Source organism: Protopterus annectens, chromosome 12.part0 (assembly GCF_019279795.1).
Source record: "Protopterus annectens isolate FY-2018-M chromosome 12.part0, PAN1.0, whole genome shotgun sequence".
NCBI lineage: Eukaryota > Metazoa > Chordata > Ceratodontiformes > Protopteridae > Protopterus > Protopterus annectens.
The window spans coordinates 804,876,957-804,896,347 of NC_056746.1; the positions used below are offsets into that span (position 1 = coordinate 804,876,957).

Genomic DNA, 19,391 nt, shown 5'->3' on the forward strand with positions numbered 1-19,391 from the left:
TTTTTTTAGATTGTACTCTGAGGTCCCACAGTACTGTACCTTCACCATTAGTCTCCCACCCACCTGCAGTCATCCATGCTGCTTCCCCCAACAGATGATGACCTACTTTCAACTTAGTACATGGTCACTCAGATTGCATATTAGCTTGCAAAACCATGCTGTTATGCAGCCCTCTGTTTGGAGTCCTATATAATACACCTCCATTCAGGTAAGTGGTGCAGTGCTTAGGCATGTGTAGCAGAATCAGTGGCATAGCTAGGGTGGGGTGAGCGAGGCAACTGTCTTGGGCACAAAGTGTTGGGGTGGGCAGGATCAGCCAGTCCCAATCTCTCTTTAATGCAATACTGGCTTTTAAACTGCATTTGTGGTCAAACCTGAATACTGTATCTCTCCATATGTTGTCTAAACTGCAGCAAACTGCTTGCTACATTTTATAGCAAACAGTTTGCTATAGTTTAATAAATAAATAACTATATATATATATATATATATATATATATATATATATATATATATATATATATATATATATTTATTTATTTTTATTTATTTTTTTAACTAAAACCTGAGTGGTGTAGCACTCTGTGCAGGCAAGGTAGCAGGGTATAACCTGTATCAGCTGTTTGCTACATTTGTAGCAAGCAGTTTGCACCAGTTTAAAAATAAGATTTTTTTTTAATTAAAACATGAACAGTATAGTGCTCTGTGCAGGCAAGGAATAAACTGTATCAACAGTTTCCTACAATTTAAAAGAACATTTTTTTTAAATAAAATATGTTGAAGGAGGGTTGGGGCAGGGCACAGAAATGTGACCTGAATGGCTGGGACAGGAGAGGGAGGGGTGTATTGTGCATCTGGCTACTTGGTTGGTGTGCCAGTAGTAGGAATGTCTGATCGCTTACAATGTAGTGATTGGCTTATTACAGTAAAGTGCTTTTTGGAGGGGAGGAGGCACTGGTTCATAGTATCAGCCCAGAACGCTGGTTGAACTAGCTACACTTCTGAGCAGAATAAACACAATCAGTTCTACAGACATGCACACAAACATATGTTTTCTAGCAGTGTTTTGTTGCACTGAGAAGCCTGTGTACCACACCAAGGTATCCAGTACAGACAGAAGTCCACTCAAAACGTGGCACAACAGACTAGTACTCCTTTGACTAGTATGGTGAATTGTTTGGTGCTCTGGTTTTGGTTCTTTTAACAAGTATTAAAAAACAAAAACCATTCACAGCAAAATGGTGCCTTCACCCTTCACCTACCACGTCCAAACACAACAGGTGTGTACATGAAGTGTGCTACAAAGCACAGAGTTACCCATTGCTTACTCCAAGTCAGCCACTCAAACTTAGAGAGATAGCAAGTGCTTGTCAGGTACAGGTGCGGGTTGTAATCTGTACCATTAACTCAGTGCACTCCACCCTTGGATGGCCTCAAAACACCACAATAAAGTATCTTTCAGCACATCAGACATCCAGAGTTTCACTCTAACCACAAGAGTAAATTGTTTGTTGCTCAAGTTTTAGTTCCCTTAGTAATGTTAAGTTAAATTCTTGTAATCTTATGAGAAACATAACAAGGCCCAATTTATATCAGCCACACTCTGCTAGTTGATTGTTCTACTGCATCTTGAAAAGCATAGTGCAGCTGTGGCAAAAGTAATGCAGTCAAAGCATTAATCAGCCTGCTTTGAAAATCTGGCCCAATGCCTCAAGTTTATGAAAATCTATCCATCCATCTACAACCCTTTTTTCCCAGTAACTGGGAATTCCTGTAGTATTTTATTTGCACTGTAGGCTACACTATAGTTATGAGGGACTGCATACATACATACATACAAATATTTCAGGCATGGGCATTAATGTGTTTCTAGCCTGCAAATATACAAAAGCACTTATTCCCATCTAAACTAGTACTTGCTGTAATTTAATTTGGTGTCTGTTCCATGCATCAGCTACTCTGTCAGAGGACCAATTATTATACTTCTCATCCCTATAGAATCTCCTACACAGGTTGTCTGATGATTCTCTAGTACTTTTTGATAACCCCAAACATTCCCAGAGGTAGTTGTCTCTAAATGACCTGTATACCTGAATAAGATCTCCTCTTAGATATCTGTAAAAGGCACTGTACAAGTTCAGATATTGTAGTCTTTCATAATAACATACATTTTCATGTCCATGGATGCTCTTAGTACATTTCCACTGTACTCTTTCCAATTTACTCATACTTGTATTATAAGGTTTCCATGTTGTTATCCCATACTCACTTTTGGGTCTAAATGTAACTAAAAAACCTCTCAAAAGCTGACTACAACCTCCTAAGGGAGGTAGCTTCACACCACCACCCCCCTCAGAGGATGCAGACAACTATGCTGAACAGTACGCCAGTGCACTATACAAGCACCTGTACAACGGCAAGAACTCAGCCATACCAACAGAACTAAAACCTGCTCCTCAAGGAAACACAGACCTGTCTGGTGGACATTCTCTATCAACAGGCTTTACAACAAAAGGAAGAAACTGTTGTCCAAAGGTAAAAAGGAACAAATTCCAAACTGGAAAAACTCCTTGTTAGCCTCAACAAGCAAATTAGATCACTAGGGAAAACCTCCAAAGCCAATTATGAATTGAAACTAGCCACCAAAACAAAAGGAAACCACAAAGCCTTCTTCAGTTATGTCAGAAACCTCCATGGCAAAGTCCAGGTTTGTTCCGAATTAGTACTTAATGGTATCACTTACACTGATCCCGTTGACTTAACTAACCTGCTAGCAGATAGGTTCAGTGCAAACTTCACTCCCCTGTCCCCCCTCCAAAGGCCCATTCAGCATCCCTGATACTTGTCTTGCACCTCATATCTCTGTAGAGCAAGTGTTAAAGGCCCTATATTAGGCAAAGTACACAGCTTCCATGGGACCTGATAGTATCCCAGGCTGTATTCTGCACCATCTCCATCAAGAACTAGCTTCACCATTGAACACTCTATTCAACCACAGCCTAAGTACAGGCTTCATTCCAGTAGAGTGGAGAACTGCCATTGTCATCTCTTTGCACAAAGGTGGTGCCAGTACTGACCCTGGAAACTATCGCCCTATTAGCTTAACAAGTCTGATCTGTAAAGCGATAGACCGTATTATTATTATTATTATTATTATGGATCTCATAAACAAGGACATAGGCAATCTCCAAGTACTTGACTCCACCATGTTCGGATTTGTCAAGGGCAGATCTTGCCTGTTGAACCTGGTTGACTTCTTTGAGACTGTCACACCAAGGCCCCGGATGAGGGAAAGCCAGTACATACAGCTTACCTTGACTTGGCCAAGGCCTTTGAAACAATCCCCCACTTGGGCATTATCGAAAAGCTAACACAACTTGGCATAAATCCCTGTCTCATCAGGTGGGTGGCCAGCTGGCTCTCTGATAGGACCCACAGGGTCAAAATAGGTGCCTCCACCTCCAACAGCAGACCTGTTACTAGTGGTGTTCCCCAGGGATCTGTCCTGGGACTCCTACTGTTTGGCATCTAATTCTCAGAGGTCCAGGCAATGACAAAAGGCCTGTGGCTGACAGTTTGAGGACGACTGTAAGTTAGATGCTGTCATTGACTCCCCAAATGATGTTAACATACTGCAAGAGGGTCTCACAGCAACAAATGAGTGATGACAAAGTCATGGCCTTAAGTTAAATGCAAAAAAAGTATTATCATACCATTCAGCAAAAAACATGGCCCCTGCTGATTACCACATCAATGGCAACCCCCTAAGCACACAACCTGTGGTGAGAGACCTAGGTACTCAGGTTGACAACAATCTCACATTCGACCATCATGTAGCAGCAGTGGTCAGAAAAGCCTTTTTACTTAGTTAATTTCATAAGTAAAGGGATTACATCCAGAAAAGGGAGGTTATTACCTCTGTGTACTACTCCCTCATTAGGCCAATAATTGAGTATAACACCCCATTTGGTATGTACTTCTCCAAACACCTGCACCAACTGGAAAGGCCACAGAAATACCTCAAAAAAAGAATCCATGGTCTCCAACACTTGTCCTATGTGGACAGGCTCAAATCACTATCACTCTACTCTGTATCATACAGATTGCTCAGAGCTGATCTGAGTCTCGCCTACAAGGCAAATAACTAGAGATGCCCCATATAAGTCTTAACTCCTCATGTATTATCTGCTTGAAAGGCCTAAATCTAATATGCGACATCAACAAAACCTGCTGGAGAGGCAGGTTTGTCTTCCAGAGGCTGCCCAATCTTTGGAATAGACTTCCCATACACATTAAACAGAGTACCTCGCTGACCCTCTTCAAACGCAACCTTGATGAGTGGATGGTAAGCCATAAATTTGTCCCAGGGGTTCCACCTGTCTCTCTCATTGACAGGGGTGACAGGTGCTGACTGAGGTTTCTTTTTTTTGAGGGATAAATTCTTGGCTAGGCTTGTAAAAGCACAACACAATACTCCATTTAATTTTACATAGTGACTGTTTTGCTTCCATATAATCTGTAATTAATCTTCTGTGCATTGGTTTAGATTTCAGTTTGGCAGAATTGTCTAGCAACAAATTAAGCTTTATAACCCCATGAGCACTGCACATCAGTGGTGTTAAAACTTTACTTTAAGTAACAGTAAATTCTTTAGGAGCACAGTGTTCTGTTCCCTGGTGGGTTTTTTTGACAATCTGACGCAGTTATTGTTTCTGAACTTATGTTGTGAATAATTTCCTTACTAATGTTGTATCAGTCTGAATAAACATAAAAAAGCAACCAATGTAAGAATACCACAAACTGTATTTATTAAGCGCTTTTCGTCCAGCACAGTGGCTGGACTTCTTCAGATAAAAGAATCAACTTCATAGACACTCTTAAATGTTTCAACAATCCAGTCATGTGACCAATGTCTCAATTAGACCTCTTAACAAATGTTCAGTTAACGTCTAAGCTGCGGTGGTGCAGCGGTAGCATTGTCGCCTCACAGCAAGAGGTCCTCCCGCTCGATTCTCGGCTGGAGCGCCTTCTGTGTGGAGTCTGCATGTCCTCCACATGGTCGAGTGGCGTTCGAAAGACATGTGTAGAATGGGCGTGCCTTTGTTGAAGGTTGGGCATCGAGCTGGCACCTTGGCACCTTAAAAATCTACTGCCAATCATTAGCAGACCAGAGTTCTGCTGTGGCGACCCCTAACCGGGAAAAGCCGAAAGAAGAACAACAACAAATACAACAACAATATTCAGTTAACACATCACTTGATAAATGTTCTACCATAGTTAAAAATACAGAGTTAAAAGCCCTGACTAAAGAACAATATAATACATTCTCCCCCTAACTAAAAAAACCTTCATCCTTCACTGCTCAGTCAACAGTAAATTTATTTATACCTGGTGTATTAAAAATAAAAAATATATAAAGCATGTTAAAATAAAATCATGGTTAATATATAACCATTGTAAATAAATAAATGCTTTAGGTGTGGGACTAACCCTTAAACTCATAACTTGATTTAGGTAAATTATCTCCACATACTTTTTAATTTTAAGTATGGGAGAATAGTGCATGTTTCATTTATTCCTGGGAACTGATTAGCATTTAATCGAAGTTGCCATAACAACTCAAGTTGTTCTAAAAGTAGTGATGCTTGTCCTTCATGTACATTTTCACTAATCTGGTCTATAACCTTAAACTTGAATTTATGATTAGGTGAATTTTCTATGTGCCTAGCTAGTGCATTCTCTGTTTTTCCCCTCCTAATAGCGTACAGCTGTTCGTAGATTCTTTCTTTTAACTTTCTATCTGTTTTCCCTATATAGAAAACAGGACAGAGAATGCACTGAGCTAGGTATACCACCATTTTAGTGTTACAGTTGTACCTACCTGTGATGGAATACTTGTGGTTACTTATAGAAAAATGTCTAGTTGCAATGGATCCACAGTAGTTACAGCTTTCACATTTGAACATCCCGGGGTCCTTGCAATCTTCACTATTGGGGTTTCTATTAAGTTTTTCAAGTTTTTACTCTTCCTGTAAGTGATAATAGGCCTGTGGCCTATCTTGTTAACTAATTCAATTTTATTTTTTAACAGGTTCCAGTTTTTGTTGATAATTTTCTTGATTTTAACCGTGTCAGTACTAAAAGTTACAGTGAAACTACTGTTGTATTGACCACCTTCCCTTGAAAATATTTTTGTATGGGTGGTAGATGTTACTACCCTCTCCTCAATATTTACATCCTTTTCTGTATTTGTGGTGCTAGTTCCACATAGACAAAGTATTGGTTTATAAAAACCTGTCTGACGTTTATGTGACACTTCTCTTACCACTTCATTAACAAAACCTGTGGGGTAACCTCTTTGCAAGAACATTTCGGTTAAGTTCTGGCATTCATTGCAAAAATCTTCATTTGTTGTCATCATTTTGGCTACTCTTACGAGCTGCCCTTTTACAACTGATTTTTTGTACTGAATGGGTGTGCACTTTTGTAATGAAAAAATGCATTACAGTAAGTTGATTTTTGATATATCAATGCTGTATACGTGTTTAATGCAATATCTTTTTTCAACAGTACGTCTAAGTATGCTACAGTTTCCTTACTGAAATTTGATGTAAATTTTAAGAAATTTGTACTGTTGTTCATTGCTTGTAAGATTATAGTAGCTGAAGCTTCATCACCTCTTAGCACTATAAAAATATTGTCCAAGAAGCGTGTATAATGTCCTATTAAGTTCATTATACTGGGGTTGTTGAATAAATAAGTGTGTTCCCAATGGGCCATCACCATGTTGGCGAAACTCGCACCACATGGTGAGCCCATTGCTACCCCTACTAGTTGTAAATAAATTGTGTCATTAAACACGATGTAGTTGTTGGATAAAATAATACCCAACAGTTCTTCAACTATTCTAAGTTCATTATCAGGTGCTGCAAATCTACGCATCCTAGCCAGAACAAATTTTCTCCCCTCCTCATGTGGGATTGAACTGTAAAGATCACAAATGTCTACTGTTAGGAAGTTGTTCTCTTGAGTGAACTTGATTTTATTAATCTCTTCTAGAAAGGACCAATAATCACAGCTAATTTGTGGTTCTTGTTTCACATATTTTTTAAGGATGGAGTCAACAAGTTTTGCGCTAACATAAGTTATAGACTGACGTGCATCTACCAAAGCTCGCATAGGGGGGTCTTGTATGTCCTTATGTATTTTTGGCACTCCAAACATTTTAGTTATCTTAGGGTATACCATTGTTAAATAGTTTAAAGTACTCATATCTATGTGTGCTTCCAAAAACAAGTTATTTCAGTAAGTGTTTATCATGCGGTAGGCAGTGTATAATTCATTCTTACTGACTTGTTTATATGTGCTAGTATTTAACACTTTGTTCATACTAGCCTCGTAGTCTTCATTATTCATAAGGACCAGTCCTCCCCCCTTGTCTGGCTTCATCATTCTAATGGGCTCCCTAATCAAGTCATTCAGCAAGTCCCATTCTGTTTTACTAAAGTTGCTTTGTGTTTTCATTCTAGTACCTAATAATGCTCTAATATCAAGATTGCATACTTGGTCAAATGCACGTAAACTTACTGTTTATGCTCCTAGCATTAACAACCATCAAATATGCATCAAATGTTGCTGTCTGTGAACTGTTAAATTTTTGACCTGACAAAAATCCTGCCTAATGTTTGTCAAATAATGCAAAATATCTGCTGCAGAAATTCTCTTTCTTGATTTTGACAAATGCATGCCATCCTGTCTGAGCACGTGTGCTCAAAACTAGTACTGGATGTTCTATACTTTTTCATTTTTTAAAATGGAACATTATTTTCCTTGTAGATATTTACCCCCCAGTTTTTTTTTCATTCACGGTGACCTGACTATCCTTTCTGTATGTGGTTTGTGAAAAATATATCCTAACACTGGTACAAGCTATACTATCTAGGAGGGCTGTAAGTTCCCTACTAACAGTCAGAGGATCCTTGCGGATGAGATCATTTGTACTGACATGAATAAAAGCAGATCCATACTTCCTTACATTAAGGCATTCCAAGGCTCATCTCCATCTTCTATTTTTGCTCCTGGCAAGCATAACACTATTCAATGTTCATTATCTTCTCTACAAATGTAAGCATCAGTTCCTCTAATAATTGCATTTTAAATTACAAGAATATCTTTTCTGGCCAGATCTGAAGAATCTTCAACTTCTAATTCAATAATATCTTCCATATCAGTTGTTACAAAAGAATGATCTCCGTCATCATCAGTCTTTTTAATCCCACTGTCTTCATTGCTCATTAAACTTGCAAGCACACAGTTCTCATGCAGCTGGCTTTGTACATCCATGGCTTGAGCCATGTGGTCAGCATATCTTTTTTCTTACAGTAATGTTCTTCAGTCCTTCCACTTTCAGTTTTGATTTCATCCTTTTTCTGTAGACTGAAGGTTTTCAGATAGAAAAATATTGTCATTAACTGTAACTTGTGTGTTATATAACAAAGCAGCGTCCATTTTAGCATGCATTCTCTTTATTTTACAGACATTTATCAGTTTCTTTTTCTGCCTTGTTATTTGTTGGGAACTTCTTCTTTTCATTTTTTGTTTCCTTCTAAATACTCTGACTCCTCAGATCGCTGAATACTTGCATCCAGAATTCCAAAGTTGTCAGGGGCATCATCTTGTTTCATAGGAGTTGAATGATCTTTATAGACAACAGGCACATCATTTCCTAAATGTGTTCTATTTCCTCTTTGTCTAACATTATTTACCTCACCAGTCCAGACAATATATATAACAACAGTTCTCCAAGCTGTGCCAATTGCACAAGTGCAATCATCATCAGTAAGTCTAGATTTGAAACTAAGAGTAATGCTACTCAACGCCAGAAGTCTAAACCTCAAGATGCACGCACTCGAAACTCTCCTTAGCATGGAGAACATCGATATCTGTGCAGTAACAGAAACCTGGTTCAAGGCTCTCGAGAGCACCCCAGAACTATCAGGTTATACCTCATACCATGCTTTTCGGCCCCAAAACTTGGACCGAACCACAAAAGGAGGGGGATTATCAATATTCGTCAAAGATACCCACACCTCCAGGTTGGTGGCACAGCACGAAGCATCAGAGACTATCCATGTGCAACTAACAGTGGGTAAAACTGCCTTCCAGTTTATAGCCTGCTACAGACCACCATCCCAAACCCAGGAACCCCACTCGGCCTTCCTGAGAACACTGGAAAATATGAAGGTCTCTCCAAACACCATTATATTGGGTGACTTCAACTACCCAACCATAGACTGGGAGCATTACTCTAGCTCCAACACCCTAGCCCAAAGGTTCCTAGAATTTATAAACTCAAATGCTATGGAACAACTTGTTACCACTCCCACAAGAGGGGAAAACATACTGGACCTGATCATCACCAACATGGGGACTCTATGCTCCAGACCAGAAGTGTATCCCTCACTGGTAAGATCAGACCATAAACTAATCTCACTGGATATTCACATCCCGACCCCACCCCATGCCCAGAAAACCACAGTGAAAAACTTCTCTAAAGCAAATTTCACACTCCTCAAAACCGAGGTGGAATCCTTCAAAGCCCCGGCCTCTGGATATCTGCCCAGACCACAAAATCCTTTATAAACGCATTCTATGAACACCTTCAGGAATGCATGGATCATGCAATCCCAAATAAAACCAAGACCCAATCCTCCAAAGGCAGACGTCCTGTCTGGTGGACCCCAGCCATAAACAAACTATACAATAGAAGGAGGAAGCTACTACATGACAGAGCAAAATCCAAAAAAGGGAAGGCATCTCTGATCAGTATTAGCAAAAAACTACGAGCACTCATAAAATCGTCTAAGGCCAGCTTCGAGAGAAAAATTGCACAGGACACTAAGGATAATCACAAGGCTTTTTTTAGTTATGTTAGGAACCTGGGTGGGAATTCCCAGATATGCACAGAATTAGTCCAAAATGACAAAAAATACACCGAACCCACAGACATTGCCAACATCCTAGCTGACAGGTTCAGCGCAAACTTCTCCCCCCCCTCCCCCCCCAAAGGGTTAATATCTATCCCAGCAGAGTGCTGCTCCCCTGACATCTCAGATGCTCAGGTAAGAGCTGCCCTCTCCAAAGCAAGAAACACAGCATCAATGGGACCAGACGGCGTCCTGGGCTGCGTCCTACATGAACTCCAAGAAGAGCTAAACCCAAACCTAAAACTACTGTTCAATCTCAGCCTTACTACAGGATATGTACCCAAAGAGTGGCATACAGCAACAGTGGTCCCTCTCCACAAAGGTGGTGCCTCAACGGATCCTGGAAACTATCGCCCCATAAGTCTCACTAGCTTGGTCTGCAAAGCTATGGAAAGGATCATCATGGACCTTATAAATAAAGATATTGGGGACCTACAGACACTGGATCCTACCCAGTTCGGCTTTGTTAAGGGCAGATCCTGCCTCTTAAACCTGGTCAATTTCTTTGAAACAGTCACCAAGGCCATTGACAAGGGAAGGTGGTCCACACAGCCTACCTGGACCTCGCAAAAGCCTTCGATACAATACCCCACTCGGGCATTATAGATAAGCTCACCAGCTTAAATATAAACCCCTATGTCACTAGATGGGTTGCAAACTGGCTCAAGGACAGAACCCACATGGTTAGAATAGCTGGAGCCATGTCAGACTCCAAACCAGTTACAAGTGGCATCCCACAAGGCTCGGTCTTGGGACCTCTCTTGTTCGGTATATATTTCTCGGAGGTACAGGCCAACATGGAAGGACTGTGGCTGACCAAGTTCGCAGATGACTGCAAACTGGGCACCATAATAGACTCTCCAGATGACACAAGCATCTTCCAAAAGGGCCTCATAGAAACAGACAACTGGTGCCAGAGCCATGGCCTCAAGCTAAATGCCAAAAAGTGTATAGTCATCCCCTTTGGCAAAAACAAAGTGCCCACAAATTACCACATAGGTGGTAATCCATTAAGTACAGAAGAAGTAATTAGGGACCTGGGGACCCAAGTTGATAGCAATCTCTCATTTGACAACCACGTGGCCAAAGTGGTTAGAAAAACATTTTATATAGCCCACCTAATCATGAAGGGATTCACATCTAGATCAGGGGAGGTCATCGTGCCTCTTTACTCATCCCTCATCAGGCCCATAATTGAGTACAATGCCGCTTTTGGGATGTACCTTACCAGACACCTGCAGCAACTGGAAAGACCCCAAAAGTACCTCACCAAGAGGATCAAGGGGCTCAAACAGATGCCGTATGCTGCCCGGTTAAAGAAACTCCAGCTCTACTCAGTGGCATACCGCCTGCTCAGAGGCGATCTGTGCCTGACTTATAAAGCCATGTCCAACCCGGAATTAATGGACATGCTGCACCTCAGAAAATCCAAATTCCATCGAGCTACGCGCTCGAGGGACTTAAACCTCAGCACTGAAATAAATAGGACATGCTGGAGGGACAGATTCATAACCCAGAGGCTCCCTTCACTCTGGAATAAAATCCCAGTCCAGGTTAGGCAGAGTCCCTCATTGACTCTCTTCAAGAGGAATCTTGATGAGTGGATGGGAGATCGTAGGTTTACCCCGGGTATCACTTCTGTGTCACTGTTCGACAGAAGCGCAGTATACTAACCTCGAAAAAGGGCATAGCAAAATTAATTTAAAATGGGTTGCGAAAGCCATACACACTCTGGCTAGGCTTGTAAATGCCCTAGGGCAGATAGCCTAGTATGAACCTATGAACCTATAATGGTAAACAAGTCATACAGCTTTTGACATGAGGAACACAGATCACCAGTGTTATCAGGTGTTACCTTTAAATATGCATAGCATTTAATACACTGTACAAGATATTTGTGCTTTAGCAAATCATTAATGACATACTCATTTAAGGAATCCATATTCAGCTTCAAACAAATGAAAAAAAATATAAAAGAAAAGAATAATCAAAATCAATAACGACAGAATTCAAAGAGAACTTGAATCAACTTCTGTGTGAAAAATCACACAAGTAATATACAACTAAATACTAAAGTAAGTACAGTAAAGTTGTTGCTTTGTCCCTGTACAAGTTCTGAAAGTCAGACAAAAGCTGTAATTCCTGTTCACTGTCACTCATGGTCACACTTCTTTTTAACAGTAAAAATCAATAAATTACAAACCATGATAGAATTGTTTAGATAAGCTCTGGATTGTCTCCCTGCAGTCTGTGTGAATTTATAGCTGACTAGGCCCCTCGGGATGGCTAGACCCTGCCTGTCTTAAACCAATTCCTTTCTAACTACCAACACTGAACATTAAAGGTAAAACAACACAATATAAATCAAAGTAAATCTTATTTACAAGCTATCCCTTCTTTCCTACAAACAGTGAAAAACAGTGGTAAAAAATAAAATATAAATTCAAATAAAACTTCTCTTACCAGTCAACTCCACAGTAAATCACAAATCAAGATAGGATTGTTTAGATAAGCTCTAAGGAGCTATAGGGTATACCTGCAGCCTCAGATAGACAGGTTGCATGGTTTGTTAGTGCTTGATATGCACAACTAATCCATTTGTGGTAGCAAGAATGAAAGCATCCTAACCTAACGAGAGCAACTGGTCTGATGCTTATTCTGAATGCATACATAGCTTTTATGAAAACTCAGATCCATTCAGAAGCAGAACAGATGTCAGACATAAAGCATTATTATTAAAGGCCAGATTGCTTAGATACCACCCTCAAATTGTTGTCAGAAAAGCTTGGTAAATCCTCCACATAATACGTATTTTAGGCTTGGGATACTTCAAATTTTACAAAGTCACTTCATTTCCGTTATTGACTTTTAGATTTCATATCTAGGTGCATTTATCAATAAGAAGGTACCATTGCCATTTTATATGCTTGTATTTTAAAGTTTTTTAACAGGGGTACAACACTAAGCCACATGGAGCATTTTTCAGGCTCAGTCCAGAGAGTACAGGCAAAAGAAAGAGGCGACAATATTTTGTATATCAGATGAAACTCGCTTCATTACCTTCCTTTAAAACTCTTTATTAGCATCTCTTGATATTCATGTGCTGTGTCAAATATCTCTTATATTAAGTCCTAACAGCCATTCTGCAACAGGTACAACTTGGATAGTCTCAACCTCAAGGTGTGGCCTTCAAATATATGACAACAAATATCAACCTTTGCAGTTTCCCAAAATATCATTAATTAGAGATGTAATGTACACTGTTTTAATATAATGCAGCTGTGGTAAAGGTAATGCAGTCAAAGCATATCCATTGCATTAATCAACCTGCTTTGAAAATCTGTCCCAATGCCTCAAGTTTATGAAAATCCTTCCATCCTCAACCCTTTTTTCCTATTTTTGCACAGGGGGTCAGGGGTTCACTTCAACAGTGACAATCAACTACAGCCAGTGTTCACACAACTGGGTAGCTAGCCCTGCGACAGTTGTACTTCCATACCACATATGCACACACACACACACACACACACACACACACACACTTATGATCAATTTTAGTGTGTCCTTTCCACTTACTGCATATATTTGGAATTTGGGAGGAAACAGGATCACCCTAGCTTTGAGTATTATAAAGGCCAAAAGATAAGCATGTTGGCTGAAATATAAAGCACCACAGAATACCTTGCTTACCAACATAATAACCTGATTAAATCATTAAGAAAATATCCCATGTTCTTGAAAAAACAAGCAATTATTTCATCCTCTACAAACCTGAAAAAGGCCTCCATGGGATCCCATAATATAAATAAAATCACATTAAAATGTGCAAAACAACTACATTTAGCATCTCTAGAAGAATTTAACCCGTATGGACCTAAAAATGACAGATGTTATTTCAGTGAATGTTTGCACTCCAGGATTTATCCATGTAATGTCCACACCTTGAGCAAAATCTCAGAATTACATATTTTACGATTATGCAAACCACTTTAGGAATGTGAATAAACATAATTATAATGACTATATAAGTTGGGTACTAAAGCTGAATTAACAAAAAAAGATATGTGAATCATTTTCTCATGAAAAAAATCATTCTGTCTTGGGTATATTCAGGTTGCAGTAGTAGAAATCCAAATGTGTCCCTTATTTTTTTTAAATATTGTATCATTATAATAATAATAATAGTGCCCATTTGTTAACCGGGTAGGCCCACTAGACACGGAACCCATTTTCAAGGACAAACTGAGAGCGATGTCTACATGACAAAAATACTGTATATTTTTTATCAAAATCCATAAGATCTAAAAAATGTTTAGTTATGCATAAAGTGTACAGATTAAGGGAAGTGACTATGTTTAAATGTAATGCTCATTCAATCTCTGCTGTTTGCTTTTTGCACTTCATGGTTTCAGGGGAGCTGAAGGCTGCTCAGGCAATCAGTGAACACAAGGCAGAGAAACTATTCCCAGACAGGTCACCATTCTCGTACAGAACATATAGACACAATAAGTCACACAGCACACATCTGTGGGCTGAAAGGAGGATTGCCAGTTAACCTACATCATGTCTTTGGGACTGGTGAATGGTGATGGTCAGGTGCAATTCCAGGGGTGGGACATGAACCTGGCAGTAGAAACTGGCTCTTGGGACAATAGTGTCACTCCCCCAGTAGATGAGGAGCTGATGCTTGTATGGAAAAGCCAGGCAGTAACAGCTACATGTAGCTGGTCTTAGATCTACACATGGTGGTCTGTGTTCTGCTTTAGAGGGGCACTTAAGAAGAGGCCCTGGGAAGTGCCTGTCTAAAACTCTGCTTACTTTTTTAACTGGGTAAACACATTATAAAAAAATCAGTAATGACGCTCCTCTCAAAGTACCCTCACTGATACACATGTTGTACATGAATGTGCAAACATTTTAATCCATCCACAATTCCGCCAGGGAAACCAGCAACATAGTCTGCATATTTAAAAGAAAAAAAAAATGTGTTTTACAGGACAGGAAAGAATGACATTACTTCTTTCAACAATTTAAGCATAAGTGCACAGCATCACGATCATTTCAACTTTTTTGTGTATAAAACTGTCTAGACTACAACTACATTTCATCATAACAAAACTAAGCTCTACTGATACATCAGCAGTATATAACTGTCACAGATGTCATGCTGCTGATTCAGAAATGTAGTAATAAAAATTCAAAACTTTTGATCAGTTATAAAACTTTTTATTCTAAAAGAACTACCTTGAGTCATAAAAGAGCTAGTCTGTATTAACAATACAAATAGAATGTATCATTTTGGGGTATTACGCTTTTGAGTCAGAAGTATAACATCTAAAAAAATAATAGTGAAGGTCTTACATTTTTTTTCCCCTCACATGACTGATCTTGATGATTGTTTAACCAAAGAAGGGAACAAAAAGCGCCGGGAAACTGCCAAAATGTTTTGGAATAGTTACGGTGCCCAAATGGTTTCTAGGGCCATTCAGAGATTCAGGGTCTGCTGCTTCTTTTTCAAGTTTGTCTAACCTATATATATATATATATATATATATATATATATATGTATATATATATATATATATATATATATATATATATATGTATGTATATATATATATATATATATATATATATATATATATATATATATATATATATATATATATATATATATATATGTATATATATATATATATATATATATATATATATATATATATCAACTTCGTTGCTTAGAAATCTGTTCTAAGCCAAAAATAAAAAACATTTTTCTAAAAAAAAAAAAAAAAAACACATTTTCTAAGTAATAGTAAGTATACCACTTAAATGTTTGGCATTACTGGTGGATTGTAATCTTCGGGGGTTTTTACCAGAAAATCAAAACAATTATGAGGAATGGGGCAAAAATATAAGGCAAAATCAGGGGCAACTGAACTGTATGACTTAACCTGTGTGATGTTCCTCTTGGTGAAACCAAGAGAAGTTCATCAGATTCAGCTGTTACAGGAGGTTATAGCATTCTGTTTTTGAATCAGACCTACTAGACTGCTGGTAACATTAAAATAAATAAATAAGTAAATAAAATGAGACTGGGAAGAGTCTTGACTTCTCAGTTCTAACTAAACCAACAGGCACAGACTGCAGCAGCAGCAAGCTGAATAGCTTACCCAAGCTGATAACTGAGACAAAAAGACTAGGCCAGATATCTGAACCGGGATCAAGAAAACACGATCCAACAAGTTATTTACAAATATAAAAGGACTGAACCAGTTAGCTGTACCTCTGTTTAAGTTTAGCATTCAGTCCACCAAACTAATGCAGCCATTGACTTTCTGCGAGTAACATCACAGTGCCCTATCAGAGTACAGCAACTAAACTTGTCCAATTCCCAGCGCTGTAATCTGTGTATGCTTTTCCTGCCCTTCCTACATTTATACCTTCAATCAAAAGGCTGCCTGTCAAGTGCGACAGCTACCCCCCCCCCCCCCCCCCCAGTGATCAAAACATTTATTTCAACAAAAGAAATATGGGAAGGAAGGGGCTTTATTATCATAGGCAGCAACAGAATATGAATGAAAGAGGCAATAATTACAGGAAAACCATGTACTTCCGAGGTGTGAAAGTAAGTTTTATCACTTCTAACAGCCAACATTGTTTAGTGTGACATACTACATTATTACAAAAAGATTATGTGGGAATGTTGCTGTAAAATGTTTTTGTCCCCCCATTAACTAAATGTATGCTATAGTGTACATACTTATGCTTGCTGACATCCTTGTGCCACCAGATGAGTTATTTCTGATAACCAGTTAAAAAAAGTTAACTCATACTCTTTGCAGCTATTATTTTAACACTGGGTCAGCTGCTTTCTTTTTGTTTTCACTTCAGGATACTCCACACATCCATCTCTCTCATCAGTAAGATCCTTCTCAAAAAATGGAGCCGCAGTTGGGGGAACCATTCGGGATCTTAGGCTTTACGTCACCTGACTAGCACCTCCAGTTGTGTCATCTCTTATGACTGTGATGCACAACATAAAAAAAGAGAGAGAAAGAAAGGAACAAGCACAAACTGAAGTTGGAAAATATACTACCAAACTGTAGATTTCTTGATTTCAACAAAAACAGTAGATGCCTTTTTGTGTCCATTGTTTGTGTAGTTGGTTTAAAAGGGGGGGGGGTGCACCCTTGCTCCAATGCCTAAACATGGCACTGCATTTTATTTATTTACAGTGGATATAAAATGTCTACACACCCTTGTTAACATGCCAGGTTTTTGTGATATAAAAAATTAGACCACAATAAATCATTTCAAAACCTTTCCTACCTTTAATGTGACCTATAACCTGTATAATTCAATTGAAAAACAAACAAATCTGTTAGGGGAAATTATAAAAAATAAAAAACGTACAATAAGCTGGTTGCATAAGTGTGCACACCCTTGAACTAATACTTTGTTGAAGCACCTTTTGATTTAATTACAACATTCAGTCTTCATGAGTAGGAGTCTATCATCATGGCTTGGCAATATTTGGCCACCCGTCCTTGCAAAAGCACTCCAAATCTGTCAGATTGCGAAGGCATCGCTTGTGCACAGCCCTCTTCAGGTCACCCCACAGATTTTCTATTGGATTTAGGTATGGGGTCTGACTGGGCCAATCCAAAACTTTAATTTTCTTCTGGTGAAGCCATTGCTTTGTTGATTTGGATGTATGCTTGGGGTCATTGTCGTGTTGAAAGGTGAAATTCCTCTTCATCTTCTGCTTTCTAGCCGATGCCTGAAGGTTTTGGGCCAAAAGTGACTGGTATTTGGAACTGTTCATAATTCCCTCCACCTTGACTAAAGCCCTGGTTCCCGCTGAAGAAAAGCAACCCCAAAGCATGATACTGCCCCAACCATGCTTCACTATTGGGATGGTATTCTTTTGGAGCTGTGAAGTGTTGTTTTACACCAAATGTACCTTTTGGAATTGTGGCCAAAAAGTTCATGGTCTCATCAGATCATAACACATTTTCCCACATGCTTTTGGGAGACTTGATGCATTGTTTTGCAATTTTTAGCCAAGCCTGGATGTTTTTCTATGTAAGAAGAGGCTTCCATCTTGCAACCCTACCCCATAGGCCAGACATATGGAGAATACGGGAGATTGTTGTCACATGTGGTACACAACCAGTACATGCCAGAAATTCCTGCAGCTCCTTCAGTGTTGTTGTAGGTCTCGGCAGCCTCCCAGACCTGTTGTCATCTTGTCTTTTCATCAGTTTTGGAGGGACGTCCAGTTCTTTGCAAAGTCACTGTTGTCCCATATTTCCTCCACTTTTTGATGACTGTCCTCACTGTGTTCTATGGTATATCCAATGCTGTGGAAATGTTTTTGTACCCTTCTCCTGACTGATACCTTTCAACAATGAGATCTCTTTGATGCTTTGTAAGCTGTCTGCAAACCATGGCTTTTGCTGTAGCAGGCAACTGAGTAAATGTCAGGAAATTCTTACTAGGCCAGTTGAACTGTATTTGGGGTTAATCAGAGTCTCTTTAATTGATGGCAGGTGTGTACTCAAGAAGACTGAGTGTTGTAATTAAAGCAAAAGGTACTTCAACAAAGTATTAGTTTAAGGGTGCACACATGCAACCAGCTTATTGTACATTTTTTATTTTTTATATTTTATTCGACTAACAGATTTGTTTGTTTTTCAGTTGAATTGTACAAGTTATAGGTCACATTAAAGGTGGGAAAAGTTTGGAATTGACTTATTGTGGTCTTATTTTTTTATATTCCAAAAACCTGGCATTTTAACAGGGGTGTGTACACGTTTTATATCCACTGTATGTTTTACAGCAAAGAAGCATTGCTCTAATATGTAAATAAGTAAGGGAAGAGCACCATTTCAAGCATGGTGCCCTAGATGGCTGCCTAGTTTACCTAAGTGTAAGCCTGGCCCTGTATTGGGCAGTATATGAAGGTAGTCTGTTTAACAAGTGTTTGTTAATGGTCTTACAATGTGGTAGTTGAGGATGACGGAGTTTATTTGTCTTTTGTATAGCAGATGTGATGTTACTTTAAATGGAGGGTTAATGTGGGTGTGTTATGGAAGGAGATAGTGTTTAAAGAAGATGAGCTAGGGAAGGCTGAGTGATTGGGGATGGGAAGGGAAGGGAACAAAGTGGACAGAGTCACACATAAGTGGAGACAATCAGTTTGTTGCACAGTATATAAAACTAAATATAAAATGTTTGCAATGTGGGTATTTTACTTACCAATAGAAGGCTTATGCATGAGATTTGTGTTAACTTCAAGTAAACAAATACATATCTCACAGGTACTACTGTTATCTGACATGAGTAAGTTGCTACAGTGACTTTGAACACTAGGTGTAACCAGGCTGGCCACTGAAGGACTGA

The 19,391-nt window shown here is 39.1% G+C and overlaps 1 protein-coding gene across 1 annotated transcript in view; it reads left to right on the forward strand.

The window, feature by feature from the left end:
- STOX2 (storkhead box 2) overlaps positions 1–19,391 on the forward strand; it is a 643,160-nt gene that overhangs the window by 561,279 nt on the left and 62,490 nt on the right. The window lies entirely within an intron of this gene.